Source organism: Anolis sagrei, chromosome 5, assembly GCF_037176765.1.
Source record: "Anolis sagrei isolate rAnoSag1 chromosome 5, rAnoSag1.mat, whole genome shotgun sequence".
Lineage (NCBI taxonomy): Eukaryota > Metazoa > Chordata > Lepidosauria > Squamata > Dactyloidae > Anolis > Anolis sagrei.
In genome coordinates this window covers 196,215,601-196,231,544 of record NC_090025.1, presented here as the reverse complement: position 1 = coordinate 196,231,544, position 15,944 = coordinate 196,215,601, and the positions used below count along the sequence as shown (strand labels likewise).

Below are 15,944 nucleotides of genomic sequence, written 5' to 3'. Positions count from 1 at the left end.
AAACAATACATGACTATAGGAATAAAAATACACATCATCACAAGAACCAATGAGGAACTGCCATTTATAATGAAATTTTGAGCGTTTTGTTAGTGTTCTGAAATTTTCACCACCAGAACTTTAGTTTTTTAAGTACTTTAGAACCATTTAGAACAGTGTTTCTCAAACTTCCTAATGCCGCGACCCCTTAATAGAGTTCCTCAGGTTGTGCTGACCCCCAACCATAACATTATTTTCGTTGCTACTTCATAACTGTGATTTTGCAACTGTTCTGAATCGTAATGTCAGTATCCGATATGCAGGATGGATTATCATTCACTGGACCAAATTGGGCACAAATACCCGATACATCCAAATTTGGGAGTTGTAGTTGCTGGGATTTATAGTTCACCTACAATCAAAGTGCATTTGGTACTCCAACAATGATGGAATTGAACCAATCTTGGCACACATGACTCCCATGACCAAGAGAAAATACTGGAAAGGTTTGGTGGGCATTGACCTTGAGTTTTGGAGTTGTAGTTCACCTACATCCAGAGAGCACTGTGGACTCAAACAATGACAGATCTGGAAGAAAACTTGGCACAAATAATATACCCAAATGTGGAGTTCGTGGAAATAGACCTTGACATTTGGAAGTTGTAGTTGCTGGGATTTATAGTTCACCTAGAATCAAAGCGCATTTGGTACTCCAACAATGATGGAATTGAACCAATCTTGGCACACATGACTCCCATGACCAAGAGAAAATACTGGAAAGGTTTGGTGGGCATTGACCTTGAGTTTTGGAGTTGTAGTTCACCTACATCCAGAGAGCACTGTGGACTCAAACAATGATGGATCTGGAAGAAAACTTGGCACAAATAATATACCCAAATGTGGAGTTTGTGGAAATAGACCTTGACATTTGGAAGTTGTAGTTGCTGGGATTTATAGTTCACCTAGAATCAAAGCGCATTCAGTACTCCAACAATGATGGAATTGAACCAATCTTGGCACACATGACTCCCATGACCAAGAGAAAATACTGGAAAGGTTTGGTGGGCATTGACCTTGAGTTTTGGAGTTGTAGTTCACCTACATCCAGAGAGCACTGTGGACTCAAACAATGATGCATCTGGAACAAACTTGGCACAAATAATATACCCAAATGTGGAGTTTGTGGAAATAGACCTTGACATTTGGAAGTTGTAGTTGCTGGGATTTATAGTTCACCTAGAATCAAAGCGCATTCGGTACTCCAACAATGATGGAATTGAACCAATCTTGGCACACATGACTCCCATGACCAAGAGAAAATACTGGAAAGGTTTGGTGGGCATTGACCTTGAGTTTTGGAGTTGTAGTTCACCTACATCCAGAGAGCACTGTGGACTCAAACAATGATGGATCTGGAAGAAAACTTGGCACAAATAATATACCCAAATGTGGAGTTTGTGGAAATAGACCTTGACATTTGGAAGTTGTAGTTGCTGGGATTTATAGTTCACCTATAATCAATGATTATTCTATTGTCGAAGGCTTTCATGGCTGGATTCACTATGTTCTTGTGTGTTTTTTCGGGCTATAGGGCCATGTTCTAGAGGCATTTCTCCTGACGTTTCGCCTGCATCTATGGATGCTTGCCATAGATGCAGGCGAAACGTCAGGAGAAATGCCTCTAGAACATGGCCCTATAGCCCGAAAAAACACACAAGAACCTAGTGATTATTCTGAACCGAACCAACAATAGAATTGGGCCAAACTTCCCACACAGAATCCCCATGACCAACAGAAAATACTATATTTTCCGATGGTCTTTGGTGACCCCTCTGACACCCCCTCATGACCTCCTCAGGGGTCCCAACCCCCAGGTTGAGAAACACTGATTTAGAACCATGGATTGCCCAAGCCTAATACAGAACCCACAAGCCCTCCCGACTGATGTCCATCCAGTCCCATCTCCAGAGAAGCGAGGAGACTCCACCAGACCTAGGCTAACTGAGTGAGGGCCGGGTAAATAACCTTGGAGGGCCATATCCGGCCCCAAAGCCTTAGTTTGAGGACCCCTGCTATAGAGAGAGGGGGTTCCCCTTGATGGACTGTCACCTTGTCGCGGTAAGGGGGCTTTCTGTTGATGGAGTGTCAATGATCTCAACACACACACAAGGCATTGAAACGCATCTTCTATCAAAACCTAGTTTATTTAAAACAAAAACTAAAAACACTTTTTTTTTTACTAAAAACACTAAAACTAAGAAAACAAGAAAACAAAACTGTTCTGTCGCGTGCTGGGCCTGTAAATAATTGTCCTGTCTAGAACAGGATGTGCAACCTTTGCCCAGCGGGAAGCCAGGGGGCCTAAAGAGAAGTTCTCAGAGGGTTTTTACCACAAATAGTCTTTAGATGGCTTATGAAGCATAACAAAGCCCTTTATTAATGAACAATCAAACAGAAACTTCTCTTGTCTTCAGTAAAGTTAAGCAAATGATTCCAAGCTTTTAGGTAACTGGTGAATTCCTAATCTTGCCCACGAAGGACAGGCAACTGTCTTCAATAACTTCTTCTTTACTTTAAAGGAAAATCCCCTTTTTAACTTCTCCCAGGCTGACTGTAATCTAACCCTTACTGATGTGGGCTCCGCTACCGAGTTGAACTGCGTCTCGAAGCACCGAGTGGACCAACCAGTAAAGGTTTAGATATTCTCTAGCTGGAGTTCTTTGGTCTTTAGGGCTTTTTCCCTGGAAATTCTTGGATGCTCTTAAGACTGTTTTCCCTGGGAAGGTCCTCAAAGCTTTGGGGAGGCTTCCCTGGAGTTCTCTGGTTTGCTCTTAAGACTGTTCTCCCCTGGAAAATCTTGAGGGTTGAAGCTTTTGTACAGGGGAAGCTTGCACACGTACTGTACATTAGATTTCCTTGCTGAGACTAACTAAAAATGTCTCCATTGCCTTCCCAATTGCCCTGAGCAAGGGGCGGGACCAAAATTTAACCATGATGGACAGGTGACTTGCCCTATGACTGCAACCAAAAGAGTCCCTGAAACCTAGGACTGCAATCAAACATTTAATACAAAGCAAATAAAGTTGGAGTTCCTGGTACAGCTGCACCAGAACAAAAACAGCTACATTGCTCTGGCCGATCGTTGCAAACCACTTCAGGCTTCAGACAGTTGAGACTGTTCACTCCCACATTCTTTAGAGACGTGATGACACATAATGACATACGACATAACACAGCGCTCTCCACACTGAAATTTACAACTCCTCCTTCACGATACAGTTAACTCTTTCCACACAGGAAATTACATCTCGGCACATTGCAGATCACAGCATTACATTTCTAAGCACATAATCACTAACTTTGAAAACTACAAAGCACAGCTCAAAATACATACATACTGTGCAGGTACAGCTGTACCAGGAGCTCCAATTCTGTTTGCTTTGTATTGAATGTTTGTTGCAGTCCTAAGTTTCAGGGACTCTGCAGATAGGTGGCTTCTTTTGGCTGCAATCATAGGGCAAGCCACCTGTCAATTATAGTTAGGTTCCCTGGTCCCGCCCCCTTTTTGTGTTTTGGAGGGAATAGGAGCCTTTTTGGGTTCAGTCCACACAGAGAAGCCTTTCACACAGGACATAATACCAAGAGCTCCTGTAGAAAGCTTCGTCTTCTACAGCTTGGCCGGGGAGAAAGGTCCCATAGCTTGGCCGAGGATCATACAGCCTTACAGCTCCTTTGCGGAGGGACTTCAGTCAACCATCACTGAAACCTGAACTCCTTTTCCCCTGGAAGTCTACAAAGCTCTGCTTGGTAAGGGTCACTCACGGAAGCCAGACGCAGTTGGTACCGGGTGTAGGGGCTCCACGCCAACAGAGGCAAAGGCAGACTGCCCAGATTAGAAGTTAAGGATTTCCCCATTAGTTAATGTACAGTTTATGAAGATAGTGCCTGTTCCCAGTGGACAAGATTGAAAGAGCCAATAGACTGTTAAGAAAGCCTTAAAGTACCTGTTTGTTTTCATTAATAAAGAACTTTGTTGAACCTTTAAGCAATCTAAAGACTCTGTTTTAAGGAAATCCAAGGACTTTAATCTGAGGCAGCCCCGGCGTCCCGTTGGGCACACAGAATTTATGTCCTGTCTACAGTCTTATGCACAGGCCCAGCGTGCGACAGCACACATACTCTGACACTTGCGTGTTCCAATGAACCTGCAGGCACAACAACTGGAGTCGTGCACTCCCAGGAGTGGCCACAGGGGAGGTTCCAGACCAAGCGCAGTCCGAAGACCCAAAGACCTCAACCGCGGAGCAGGCGGAGGACAATGGCTGTGAAGGCGGAAGAAGGCCGCAACAGATTGAGAAACCACTGTCGTCGTGTTAAACTATGCCGCTTGTGGATCCTCACTCTGTGAAGACTGCGTGTTGATCAGTTGTGCACTGACCTCCACACATTGAAAAAACTCACACACAGACGTCTTCCAAGAAGACAAGCAGACAAATGTCAGCGTGCTGGAAGAAGCAAAGACCACCAGTATCGAAGCGATGGTCCTCCACCATCAACTCCGCTGGACTGGCCACGATGTCCGGATGCCCAACCACGGTCTCCAAGAAGACAAGCAGACAAATGTCAGCATGCTGGACGAAGCAAAGACCACCAGTATCGAAGCGATGGTCCTCCGCCATCAACTCCGCTGGACAGACCACATTGTCTGGATGCCCGACCACGGTCTCCCAAAGCAGTTGCTCTACTCCGAACTCAAGAACGGAAAACGGAATGTCGGTGGGCAGGAAAAGAGATTGAAAGATGGGCTCAAAGCCAACCTTAACATCTCTGGCATAGACACTGATAACTGGGAAGCCCTAGCCCTTGAGCGCTCCATATAGAGGTCAGCTGTGACCAGCAGTGCTGCAGAATTTGAAGAGGCATGAATGGAGGGCGAAAGAGAGAAACATGCCCAGAGGAAGGCGCATCAAGCCAACCCCAACTGGGACCGCCTTCCACCTGGAAACCGATGCCCTCACTGCAGGAGACGATGCAGATCAGGAATAGGGCTCCACAATCCCCTATGGACCCACCCTGGAGGATTATCCTACTCGGACAATGAGGGAACGCCTAAGTAAGTGAGTTACTCTTCTGAAATGCTGATAAGGCAAGCACCAGAAAAGAACACAGGAGAAGAAAAGTGTGCATGAAATAGTTTGTGTGCACACGCTGAAAACCTTCCATTTCCTGAGCTGCAAATCACAGAGTCTGGCACTTCCAGAAAATACTGGAAGGGTGTAGTGGGCCTTGACCTTGAGTTTTGGAGTTGTAGTTCACCTACATCCAAAGAGCACTGTAGACTCAAACAATGATGGATCTGGAGCAAACTTGGCACAAATAATATGCCCACATATGAACACTGGTGGAGTTTGGGGGAAATAGACCTTGACATTTGTAGTTGCTGGGATTTATAGTTCACCTACAATCAAAGAGCATTCTGAACGCCACCAATGATGCAATTGAACCAAACTTGGCACACAGAACTCCTAGGACACAGAAAATACTGGAAGGGTGTAGTGGGCATTGACCTTGAGTATTGGAGTTGTAGTTCACCTACATCCAGAGAGCACTGTTGACTCAAACAATGATGGATCTGGAGCAAACTTGGCACAAATATTCAATGTGCCCACATGTGAACACTGGTAGAGTTTGGGGGAAATAGACCTTGACATTGGGAGTTGTAGTTGCTGGGATTTATAGTTCACCTACAATCAAAGAGTATTCTGAACTCCACCAACAATAGAACTGGGCCAAACTTCCCACACAGAACCCCCATGACCTACAGAAAATAGTGTGTTTTCTGATGACCTTTGATGACCCCTTTAGCACCCCCTTGTGACCCCCCTAGGGGTCCCGACCCCCAGGTTGAGAAACGCTGTTGTATTTGATCTCTTCGCCTCATCTATATATATAAAAATGCTCTGTGCATAATGAGTACCTTAAAAACAAAAGAACCCATGAACGAAATCACACCAAATTTGGCAACAAAACATCTCACAGCACAAGGAGTGACCATCACTCAAAAAACTATGATTTTGACATTTGGGAGTTGTAGTTGCTGAGATTTGTAGTTCACCTACAATCAAAGAGCATTCTGAACTCCACCAATGATTGAATTGACCCAAACTTGACACACAGGACTCCCCTGACCAACAGAATACACTAGAGAGGTTTGGTGGGCATTGACTTTGACTTTTGGAGTTGTAGTTCACCTACATCTAGAGGGAACTGTGGACTCAAACAATGATGGATCTGGACCAAACTTGGCACGAATACTCCATATGCCCAAATATAAACATAGATGGAATTTGGGGGAAATAGACCTTGGCATTTGGGAGTTGTAGTTGCTGGGATTTATAGTTCACCTACAATCAAAGAGCATTCTGAACCCCACCAATGATGGAATTGAACCAAACTTCCCACACAGAACCCCCATGACCTACAGAAAATAGTGTGTTTTCTGATGGCCTTTGATGACCCCTTTGGCACCCCCTTGTGCAATTGCCCAAGATAGAGGTAGGGATAAATAACCCCACACTTTGGCAGCATTTCTCAGGACCTCTGGGTTGAGGCTCTTCTGGGCCACATCCTCCACCAAGCTCTTGGCTCTTTCGAGTTCTAGGGGTCCCGACTCCCAGGTTGAGAAACGCTGTTGTATTTGATCTCTTCGCCTCATTGTATATAATTGGATAGCGGCCTTAGTTCAGACATGGGCAAACTTCTGGACTTCAACTCCCACCATTCCTCACAGCCAGTAGGGCCCAGTGGTTGCCTGTTAAAGGGACACAGCCGTGAGTCCCAATGTTATAGTCAAAACATTAAAACGCTTGAGCAATATTACACAAGTGAAACATTGGATTCGTTTTCTTTTATTGCTTTCCATTGCTAGATCTCCAACAAATCTGGAAATGACAGATTCTGGATTTTTTTGCATTTCTAAAATCTTTGGACACATAACATTTGCATCTATGACAAAAAAGACAGAGAAGAAAGATTCAAAAACAGCCAAGCCATTTGCAGGATATAGGGGTCTTTTGGGTGGCAAATCTCCAAATTTGTGGCATGTGTGGCATTGGGAAGGTCAAGGAGATGGAAGGAACATGACAACCCATCTAGTCCAACTTTGCTAGCAGGGTAAGGATCCATGGTGGTGGTCCCTCTAAATGGCTACCATCTTCCAAGGAAGTCCTTTCCGTGGTTACAAAGAGGTCTTCTACAGAAAAAAGCAAGCAACGATGGATCCTCCACTAGTATCATAAGTAGGATTGAGATCTCTGCTCCAGATGAAGACTTCTCCAATTCCTCTGGAAATGATAGGACTAATCCATATCTCTGGATCATTCTTGAGATTTTTGAATTCTTCCAAACCTTGTCTGAAATCTTTCTTCATGTGGAAGCCCAACCATTTCATGGATCTGGTTGGCTTGCAGTGTTTCAGACTCTTCCTGGAACAACGTTGCTAGATTCAGGAGGCGGCTCTTCAGCTGAGACTGTTCCTTGCCATGACCACCTGAAATCTGGAAGCCCTTTGTGTACATCTCCAGGGCCCCCTCTTTGTTTCTTTTCTTGTGGAGCAGGAAGTCCCCCCAGTGCAAGTAGATGGCCTGCTGGCATCGTTGGCTGAAGTTGGGGAGATCCTCCATCAGGTTCTGGTAAATCTCTTCCTCATCAGCCAAGGACGTCTCCCCGTACAATTTGGCCAACTCCAGCTGGGAGAACACGGATGAAGGATCCTTTTCCAAAGCCTGCTTGGAGCTCTCAATAGCTGCTGCTACAAGCTCGTCTCTTTCTTCCCATGATGCCTTCTTCATCTAATTCTTGTAGCAGACACCAAGGTCATAGTAAAGCATTTGGTAGTTAGGACTCAGGGCTATGGCTTTCTTCAGAACTGCAATTGCCCAAGATAGAGGTAGGGATAAATAACCCCACACTTTGGCAGCATTTCTCAGGACCTCTGGGTTGAGGCTCTTCTGGGCCACATCCTCCACCAAGCTCTTGGCTCTTTCGAGTTCTTTGTTCACTCTCTGCCTGTTTTTTGTCTGTATTACGTTGGCCAAATACACCTTGGCTTCAGCATTTTGAGGCTGGTGATCAAGGACTTCTTCCAACAATCTTTGGACTTCTTTTGCACCTTCCTTCCAATTGTGACACCAGAAGGCGTAGGCAGAGAATGTCAGACCTGCCTGGTATTCCCCATTGGACCCATCTCCTCTCAGGGCCAACTGGAAACACTCCTGGGCCTCCTGTCCATTCCGGAAGCCCCAAGCCAGCAGGGACCACCCTTTCTGGGCATGGATTTCAGGGATTGCAACAGAGTAGGGCTCGGGGCTGGAGAGAGCTTGGCAAATCTCATGGATCCGCTCCAGGTAGAGCTCCACCTTCTCGTAGTTGGTCAAGTGGTAATAAATCCAGGCAAAGTTGCCACAGGTCACTAGGGCTTGGCGGGAGAAGTTGGTGGGGTGTTCCTCCTGGCAGGAGAAGTTGGTGGGGTGGTCTTCCCGGAGAACCTCCTCCGCTTTTTGAAGGCTCTCCAATGCTTCACTGTAGTCCTCTTGGAGGTGGTGGAGGTAGGCCTTCATGGCCAGGTAAGTGCCCCGGTTGGGGAATGTGGTGTGCTCCAGGCGGAGAGCCAACATCTGCAGGACGTGTCGAGCCTCCACTTTGTCCTTGACCTCCAAGTGCCAGGTAAAATGGCACTGCAGGCTCTGGAGCTTCTTCTTCAATGGCTGATTGCTGCCAAGAGAAGAGAGGAAAAACGGGGAGAAAGGGTGAGGAGCATGAAGAACTGAAGTTTCCTGACAACCAGACACAGAAGGAAAGCCTATGTATCAGCTTAAGTTAGGACCATGGAATTATAGGGTTAGAAGAAACCATGAGAGCCATCCAGTCCAACTGCTTTCTGCCACGCAGCTGTAGGGTGAGGCACCTAGCCAGTCTCTGCAATGAAACTCTCACTTACAAGGAAAACGATGACTTTATTCAAATCCTTGTTGTCAGGATGTAGATTTTATTATCTTATTTTATTATCTGTTATAGAACTCCAATATGCTGATGGCAACGTCATGTGTGCGCATTCCGAAGAAGACCTACAAGCCACTCTAAACATCTTTGCAGAAGAATACGAGAAGCTCAGCCTCTCATTGAACATCGAGAAAACCAAAGTGCTCACCAGCCAAAATCCCTCTCCAATGCCAGAGATACAACTTAATGGTGTAACATTAGAAAATGTGGACCTTTCCGTTCCCTTGGCAGCCACCTCTCCACAAAGGTCAATATTGACACTGAACTACAACACCGCCTGAGCTCTGCGAGTGCAGTATTTTTCCGAATGAAGCAGAGAGTGTTTGAGGACCGGGACATCCGTAGGGAGACCAAGGTGCTTGTTTATAAAGCCATTGTCCTCCCAACCCTGCTATACAGCTGCGAAACGTGGACAGTCTACAGATGTCACATGCAACTCCTGGAACAATTCCATTAGTGCTGCCTCCAGAAAATCCTTCAAATCTCTTGCCTGGCTTCCAAGCTGCAAGCTTTCTTCTCCTTGGATTTCTTTGAGAGCATCCCAGTCCCTGCGTATTCCCAATTTCCTATTCCTGGACTGCAACTCTCAGCAATCCTCCAGATAGATAGATTAGATAGAGATAGGTAGGTAGGTAGGTAGGTAGATAGATAGATAGATAGATAGATAGATAGATAGATAGATAAGGGAGGGAGGGAGGGAGGTAGACAGACAGACAGACAGACAGACAGACAGACAGACAGACAGACAGATAAGGTAGGTAGGTAGGTAGGTAGGTAGGTAGGTAGGTAGGTAGGTAGATAGATAGATAGATAGATAGATAGATAGATAGGTGGGTAGGTAGGTAGATCACGAGGACTGCTGGGAGTTGCAGTCCAAGAATAGGTAGAGAAGGAAGAAAGGGGAGTAGGGGAAGGGAAAGAAAAGTGGGGAAGGAAGAGAAGGAACATCTTCATTCCTTCTGAGATGATGACTGAGATGAAGGGCGAGAAGGCAGGATCATCAAGTTTGCAGATGACACCAAATTGGGAGGGAGAGCCAAGACTCCAGAGGACAGGAGCAGGATTCAAAACTATCTTGACAGATTAGAGAGATGAAGGGCCAAAACTAACAAAATGAAGTTCAACAGGGACAAATGCAAGAGACTCCACTTTGGCAGGAAAAACAAAATGCAAAGATACAAAATGGGGGACAATGCCTGGCTCGAGAGCAGTACGTGTGAAAAAGATCTTGGAGTCCTCGTGGACCACAAGTTAAGCATGAGCCAGGATTGTGATGTGGCTGCAAAAAAAGCCAATGAGATTTTGCCCTGCATCAATAGGAGCCTAGTGTCTAGGTCTAGGGAAGTCATGCTCCCCATGCTCTATTCTGCTCTGGTTAGACCACACCTGGAATATTGTGTCCAATTCAGGGCTCCACAATTGAAGAGAGATATTGACAAGCTGGAATGTGTCCAGAGGAGGGCGACTAAAATGATCAAGGGTCTGTAGAACAAGCCCTATGAGGAGCGGCTTAGGGAACTGGGCATGTTTAGCCTGAAGAAGAGAAGGCTGAGAGGAGATATGATAGCCATGTATAAATATGTGAGAGGAAGCCACAGGGAGGAGGAGGGAGCAAGCTTGTTTTCCGCTTCCATGGAGACTAGGACGTGGAACAATGGCTTCAAACTACAAGAGAGGAGATTCCATCTGAACACGAGGAAGAACTTCCTGACTGTGAGAGTCGTTCAGCAGTGGGACTCTCTGCCCCGGAGTGTGGTGGAGGCTCCTTTTTTGGAAGCTTTTAAACAGGGGCTGGATGGCCATCTGTCAGGGGTGATTTGAATGCAATATTCCTGCTTCTTGGCAGAATGGGGTTGGACTGGATGATGGCTCAGGAGGTCTTTTCCAACTCTTTGATTCTAGGATTCTATGAAGGAAGGAGAGAAGGAAAGAGAAAAAGGGAAGGAAAAAGCCCTTTTGTGTCTTGAATTCAGTAACCACAGGAAGCAGTAGAGGAAAGAGAAGGAAGCAGTAGAGGAAACTCAGAACATTTTAATAGCAGCTGGAAAAAGTAGGATGGCAGGGGACTAATAGGGGCTGTCCTTGTCAAATTGGGAGCATTGGAGAATACCTCCCTTCAAAGCTGAGAAGGGAAAGAGAAAGCAATTCCCAAAACCACAGCTGGAGACTGACTCCTGGGGGTGATTTTCAACCCAATTCCTATTGAACCACCATTCTTTAATTTCTGTTCTCAGAGTGCACCTACACTGTTGAATTAACACAGTTTGAAACCACTTGAACTGCCCTGGCTCAATGCTATAGCACCCTAGAAGCTGGAGTTTTCTAAGTTCTCTCGCCTTCTCTACCACAGAGTCCTGGTGCATCACCACACTAAAACTCTTCGGATGCCATAGTGTTGAGCTATAGGGTGCATTTGCCCTGTAGAATGAATTCAGTTTGACACCACTTTAACTTCCCTATGGAATCCTGGAGTTGTAGTTTTACAAGGTCTTTCACCTTTCCCCGCCCAAGAATGAAAACTACAACTCCTAGGATTCCATAGCATTGAGCCCTGACAGTCCAAGTAGGAACAACTGCTTTCATTCTATGGTGTAATGCACCCATTGTCGTTAAAGTGGTATCGAAATGCATTCATTCTACAGTGTGGATACACCTGAGGTCCACCTTGTGCCTTTCTGCTTGTGCCGTCACACCCAGAACCTATAACATTAAAACTAAGATATGCTTCTCTCTTTATCTGGGTGAACCGCTGTTTCTTTGAAGCAATAACTCAATACTTTCAGCAACTGATGCCAGTCAAAATATGAACATCAACAAAATATTTATTTCCAAAGTCCTTGGCAGACTTGGCACAGCTTGATAAAGTTACAACACAAACAGTCTATTTGAGAAACCATAGAGATGTTCTTTCTTTCCCCTTTTCTTCAATTACTGAGGTAACCTTTCTCCAAATGGTAGAAAAAATCCTGAGATATTTCACCCTAACCCTGAGCTGCTATGGTTAGAAAGAACAGGTCTTTCCCTATCTAAGCACAAGGTCAGTTTTGGAGATGAAGTAACGCTCAATAGTAATCAATAACTATTTCTCTCTGTGGACAAGTCTCCATAGGGACCACCAAACGCAGCATTGCCCAGACACGCATCAAGGAACATGAAAGGCACTGCAGACTACTTCAACCGGAGAAGTCAGCCATAGCAGAGCACCTGAGGAACCAGCCTGGACACAGCATATTATTTGAGAACACAGAAATGCTGGACCACTCTCACAACCACCATGTCAGACTACACAGAGAAGCCATTGAAATCCACAAGCATGTGGACAATTTCAACAGAAAGGAGGAAACCATGAAAATGAACAAAATCTGGCTACCAGTATTAAAAAACTCAAAAATTGCAACAGCAAAACAACAGAGAGGAAACAACCAGGCACAGATTAACACCTCCCAGCAAGAGATTTTCCCAGGCTCAGGCAGGCCTTCAAATGCTAATGAAGGTGATCAGCTGAAACATTCACACCTAACTGCAGCAGGGAAGAGCTCCTTGCCCCACCCCAGCCATTCCACAGATATATAAACCCATTGTCCTAATTCCAACAGACCTCACTACCTCTGAGGATGCTTGCCATAGATGCAGGCGAAATGTCAGGAGAAATGCCTCTGGAACATGGCTCTATAGCCCGAAAAAACCCACAAGAACCTATTTCTCTCTATTCCTCTATAACTCAATAACTCAATTACTATCTCAATATCTTAATATCTCTCTCTATATATAACTCAATATCTTTCTATAACTCAATAGCTCAATTGCTTTTCTTTTACTCATTTTCTATCTATGACTCAATTATACTCAATGGTTCTCACAATGGGTTTTTCAGAGCTCCCTGCCTGACCAACAGCACATCTGAGGCTCTTTTCTCTACTGAAGGAGGCAAGGGAGATTCCAAAATGGAGATCTCAACCCCAGGAAAAAAAGGTGGACTCCAAACCCAAAGAGATACTTTCTAAACCAATAACTGCAGAGGGCCTGCAGCCTGGCTTTCCAGACTCTGATACTGTTTAGCTTCCAGGGTGCTGCTGGGTCTATAGCTGGGGTCCTCAAACTTTTTAAACCAGGGGCCAGTTTACTGTCCCTCAGACCGATGGAGGGACGGACTATAGTTTTTTTAAAAAAATCAATTAAAAAATTCCTATGCACATTGCACATATCTTATTTTGCTGTGTGGAAGGGCCCTTCGAGGGAGGGGGTTCTTTCTAGCCCTCTTTAGGCAGTAATTCCAGGAGCAGAGAATGGGAAATCTTCCTATTTCGAGTCTGAACAAAATCTGGCTACCAGTATTAAGGAAAACTGTAAATAAAGAACAACACTCAAACACAGGGGAACTCCAGACAAGAAACAATCGGGGCCAGCTAATCACCTCTAACAAAGGATTCTCCCTAAAAACTGTCAGGCTATGAAATGGCAATCAAGGTGGCCAATTGAAACATTCATACCTACCTCCAACAGACAAGAGTTCTTTCTCCCACCCTGGATCTTCCAAGATTTTCCTGGTTAAAGGTTTTCCTCTGACATGAATTCCAGTCATGTCTGACTCTGGGGTGTGGTGCTCATCTGCATTTCTAAGTCGAAGAGCCAGCGTTGTCCGTAGACACCTCCAAGGTCATGTGGCCAGCATGACTGCATGGAGCGTCAGGGCAGCCTCCCTTGGCTGGCTCAGGCTGTCCTTCAGGCCCGTGTGGCCTACTTGCAAGTAACGCACCTCGTGAGGTGCTTTACGCGCGAGTAGACCATGTGGAGCAGCCTCCCTTGGCTGGCTCGCGCTGTCCATCGGGCCTGACGGATAGCGTGAGCCAGCCAACGGAGGGGCACTGTGTGGGGGGGGGGGCGCTCCTCCTCCGCGGGCTGGATCACGGCCCTTGGCAGGCCAGAAGTGGCCCGCGGGCCGTAGTTTGGGGACCCCTGGTCTATAGCAACCCAGGGGAAATGCAAAGGAATGCTATCCCATGCAGCTAAAAGGCAATGCAAACCAAGCTCCTGGAAGACGGAACACTGCTTTTTGAGAACCAATTTCGGAGTTTAGTGGAAGCTCCGTCGACCAAAACCTCTTACTTCATTCTGCTTTCTTCTTGTAACCGGTGGAATGAGATGTTCCAGGAGTCAAGGCCTTGGTCTTCCCTGTGGTCCAGCAGCCACGAGACAAAGAAAGCATAGATGTCCGGATGGTATCGGCACAATGGGTGCCTCTTGCTGGGCATCCCTCTTCTTATAGCAACGCCTTGCCCCATTCTGAAAGAGAAACCTAGCCGGGGAAGAAGGGAAAGGGCAGCGCTGGGCATTTGAACTAAGGGCGAAGTGACGTTAGAGATTATAATGTTTGCTTTTTGAATCAGGTTTATGTGGACTTCGGGCGTTAGAGCATCACCCCGAAAGGTGTGACCACTTTGGTCACTTTTCCCAAGTTGACCGTTTGCCCTCACTTTCAGGGCTGGAGATTTCTCATCGGGAGACATTGGCACATCATTTCCAATGCACAACTTCTTGCATTGAACGGCAACCAAATAACTGACGTTCTGCTCTAATTTATATTATATACTAGCTTGGGGACCCGGCGTTGCCCGGGTTATTAGAGAAAGTGGGTAATGGCGGTTCTGTATGCCAAGTTTGGTCTTTATTGGTCTTTGGATAACTGCTGCATTATTTTCAGGAAGTGAGTGAAGGTACTTGAAGTCCCATCATCCATGGGCCACCCTCCTACAAACAGCAGCAGGATATAGAGAGGGTCATGGGGCCTCTGTGTGCCAAGTTTGGTCTTTATAAGTCATTAGATGAGGGTGGCAGTGGTGTCAGTAAGTGAGTGAAGGTACTGCAAGTCCCATCATCCAAGGTCCATCCCCTTTCAAACTGCAGCAGGATGTAGAGTGGATCATGGGGGCTCTGTGTGCCAAGTGTGGTCTTGATTGGTCATTAGAAGAGGGTTGCAGCAATCTTTGGAAGGGAGTGGAGGTACTTGAAGTCCCATTATCCATGGTCTGTCCTCCTCCAAACTGCAGCAGGATGTAGAGTGGGTCATTGGAGCTCCATGTGCCAAGTTTAGTCTTGATTAGTCATTAGCGAGGGTCTCAGTGGTCTCAGGAAGTGAGCAAAGGTACTGCAAGTCCCATCATCCATCTCCAAATTTTTCTAAACAACACCAGGACGTAAAGTGGGTCATGAGAGGTCTATGTGCCAAGTTTGGTCTTGATCCGTCATTGGATGAGGTTTGCAGAGGTCTCAGAATGTGAGTGAAGGTACTGGAAGTTCCGTCATCCATGGTCCACCCTTCTCCAAAACTGCAGCAGGATGTAGAGTGGGTCATGGGGGCTCTGTGTGCCAACGTTGGTCTTGATTGGTCATTAGATGAGTTTTGCAGCAGTCTTGGGTAGTGGAGGTACTTTAGGTCCCATCATCCATGGTCTGTCGTCCTCCAAACTGCTCCAGGATGTAGAGTGGGTCATTGAAGCTCCATGTGCCAAGTTTAGTCTTGATGAGTCATTGGCAAGGGTCTCAGTGGTCTCAGGAAGTGAGTGAAGTGACTGCAAGTCCCATCATCCATTGTAAAATTCTTCCAAACCACTCCAGGATGTAGAGTGAGTTATGCAGGCTCTCTGTGTAAATTGTGGTCTTGATCCATCATCGTTGGCAGTTGTAATGGTCTTAGGAAGGGAGTGCAGGTATTGCAAGTCCCATCGTCCATGGTGCATCCTCCTTCAAACTGCACCTGGATGTGGGTCATGGAGACTCAGTGTGCCAAGTTTGGTATTTATTGGTAATTGGATGAGGGTTGCAGTGGTCTGAAGAATTGAGCAATGGTACTGCAAGTCCCATAATCCATGGTCCATCCCCGGCCAAACCACACCAGGACGTAAAGT

At 46.0% G+C, this 15,944-nt stretch overlaps 1 pseudogene; it reads right to left on the bottom strand.

Annotated features, from left to right (window-relative positions):
* Window positions 1-7,355: 7,355 nt before the first annotated feature.
* Window positions 7,356-15,944, bottom strand: part of LOC132777323 (interferon-induced protein with tetratricopeptide repeats 5-like) — a 10,700-nt pseudogene continuing 2,111 nt past the window's right edge.